We start from the raw sequence: 3,021 nt of genomic DNA, 5'->3' as shown, positions 1-3,021 counted from the left end.
TGGAAGTTTTCTCGTTGCTGGTCATATGTATAGAACGAATTTCGGGATTGGGCACAGTATAATAGATCTTTTAGAAGCACATATTCCTCCGGGAGGACGCTTGGGGCGCGGGCATAAGGGTCTTTATGACACAATCAATAATTCGCTTCATTTTCAATTAGGCCTTGCTCTAGCCTCTTTAGGGGTTATTACTTCCTTGGTAGCTCAACACATGTACTCTTTACCTGCTTATGCATTCATAGCGCAAGATTTTACTACTCAAGCTGCGTTATATACTCATCACCAATACATCGCGGGATTCATCATGACAGGAGCTTTTGCTCACGGAGCTATCTTTTTTATTAGAGATTACAATCCGGAACAGAATGAGGATAATGTATTGGCAAGAATGTTAGACCATAAGGAAGCTATTATATCCCATTTAAGTTGGGCCAGCTTGTTTCTGGGGTTCCATACTTTGGGACTTTATGTTCATAATGATGTCATGCTTGCTTTTGGTACTCCGGAGAAACAAATCTTGATCGAACCGATATTTGCCCAATGGATACAATCTGCTCATGGTAAAACTTCATATGGATTCGATGTACTTTTATCTTCAACGGATGGCCCTGCATTCAATGCGGGTCGAAGCATATGGTTGCCTGGCTGGTTAAGTGCTGTTAATGAGAATAGTAATTCTCTATTCTTAACAATAGGCCCTGGAGACTTTTTGGTTCATCATGCTATTGCTCTAGGTTTACATACAACTACATTGATCTTGGTAAAGGGGGCTTTAGATGCACGGGGTTCTAAGTTAATGCCAGATAAAAAGGATTTCGGTTATAGTTTTCCTTGCGACGGTCCGGGACGAGGCGGTACTTGTGATATTTCGGCTTGGGACGCATTTTATTTGGCAGTTTTCTGGATGTTAAATACCATTGGGTGGGTTACTTTTTATTGGCATTGGAAACACATCACGTTATGGCAGGGTAACGTTTCACAGTTTAATGAATCTTCCACTTATTTGATGGGATGGTTAAGAGATTATCTATGGTTAAACTCTTCCCAACTTATCAATGGGTATAACCCGTTTGGTATGAATAGTTTATCAGTCTGGGCGTGGATGTTCTTATTTGGACATCTTGTTTGGGCTACTGGATTTATGTTTTTAATTTCCTGGCGCGGGTATTGGCAAGAATTGATTGAAACTTTAGCGTGGGCTCACGAACGCACACCCTTAGCTAATTTGATTCGATGGAGAGATAAACCAGTGGCCCTTTCCATTGTGCAAGCACGATTGGTTGGATTAGCCCACTTCTCTGTAGGTTATATATTCACTTATGCGGCTTTCTTGATTGCCTCTACATCGGGCAAATTTGGTTAATTCTTTCTGTCTTGTATCCGCGCGATAATATCATTTCTTTCGGTAGAGAAGGGGTATGCCTTCTTATATTTCTTCTTATATTTCTACAGCTATATTTCTACATCTAGGATCCGACTTGTATCATTGATAATAATAGGGACGGAACCGCTATGGCAAGGCAAAGTTTGATTCAGAGGGAAAAGAAAAGGCACAAATTGGAACAAAAATATCATTTGATTCGTCGATCCTCAAAAAAAGAAATAAACAAAGCTCCATCGTTGAGCGATAAATGGAAAATTCATGGAAAGTTACAATCCTCACCGCGTAATAGTGCACCTACCCGTCTTCATCGACGTTGTTTTTTGACCGGAAGGCCGAGAGCTAACTATCGAGACTTTGGACTATCCGGACACATACTTCGTGAAATGGTTCATGCGTGTTTGTTGCCGGGGGCAACAAGATCAAGTTGGTAAGGATTAAAATATCCTTCATTTTTATTTTTTCGATTGATTTCTATGATCTATCATCATAGAGGCGGCCCCTTTACCATTCTGTACAAATAGGCTATTCTATTTGTACGGGTATGGAAAAGGGGCGCATTCAATCCTTGTTTGTTTCTTAGTTCTTCCCAGTCCTTCTCTTCATCGCGGGGTAGAGCAGTTTGGTAGCTCGCAAGGCTCATAACCTTGAGGTCACGGGTTCAAATCCCGTCTCCGCAACATTTTTTATTTTTTGACAAAAAAATGAGGTTTGATTCTGTTAACTATTAATTAATTAATAATTAATTAAATTAATTAATTAAATTAATTAGCACTTTTCTCTTTTTTTATTTCTTGGGGTGGAAAGATAGAACCGCTATACTATCACGGTCAACTATAAGAAGTCGTTTATCCTATTAACTACATTACTTTACCTTGGCGGATAGCGGGAATCGAACCCGCGTCTTCTCCTTGGCAAAGAGAAATTTTACCATTCGACTATATCCGCATTTTTTCCTTGAAATGGCTGGAAAATCTTTATCCAGAGTTAGGCCAGATACTCTCTTCAGGGTAATTCCATCAAATTCCACTACCAAACCAATTTAAATGAAAGCCAAGTACATATTGCAATTTTCAATATTAATGAATATTAATTAATATTCATTATTGAATAGTTTTCAATATTTTATTTCTATTAATTATTATATTACTATTTATTTCTAATATATAGATATTTTTCTATTAATAATATATATTTCTATTAATTATTAGATAATTATATTATCTTTATCAGAATTCTATTAAATAGATTCTAATTATCTAATTTCGATTATTATTATTTTTTAATCTTATTTTTTTTATAATAATATAATTTTTCGTTCTATCTAATAATAGAATTTTAAATAATATAATTTTATTGTTTATTTTTCATTCTAGTTCCAGAAGTTTGACCCCTCCCACGAATTTTTGTGTTTTTTTTTTATTTGCATTTTGGAGACTTATAGTGAATTTTAATGTGTCTCACAACCCGAAAAATTCGTGGGAGGGGCATTTCATTGTTGGATTGGGAACGAATAGATTTAAGAAATGAGAGAGTTAAGGATACCCACCAGAAAGACTAATCCAATCCACAATGATGTACCAGAAAATACGACATTTTTGTTACTCGACCAACCATCCGGAGAAGCAAATACAACGGGT

General features: G+C 36.6%; 2 non-coding genes across 2 annotated transcripts; one reads left to right on the top strand and one right to left on the bottom strand.

The window, feature by feature from the left end:
- Positions 1-1,987: 1,987 nt before the first annotated feature.
- On the top strand, positions 1,988-2,061 carry TRNAM-CAU. Its single transcript has one exon. It is a non-coding gene; the product is annotated as a tRNA-Met (tRNA).
- A 197-nt stretch (positions 2,062-2,258) lies between these two features.
- Positions 2,259-2,329, bottom strand: TRNAG-GCC. The gene has a single exon. It is a non-coding gene; the product is annotated as a tRNA-Gly (tRNA).
- Between the last annotated feature and the right edge of the window lie 692 nt (positions 2,330-3,021).

Source organism: Citrus clementina, unplaced genomic scaffold (genome assembly GCF_000493195.1).
Source record: "Citrus clementina cultivar Clemenules unplaced genomic scaffold, Citrus_clementina_v1.0 scaffold_1313, whole genome shotgun sequence".
Taxonomy (NCBI): Eukaryota; Viridiplantae; Streptophyta; class Magnoliopsida; order Sapindales; family Rutaceae; genus Citrus; species Citrus x clementina.
The sequence above is the reverse complement of the archived record's forward strand: the minus strand, read 5'-3'. Positions and strand labels throughout refer to the sequence as shown.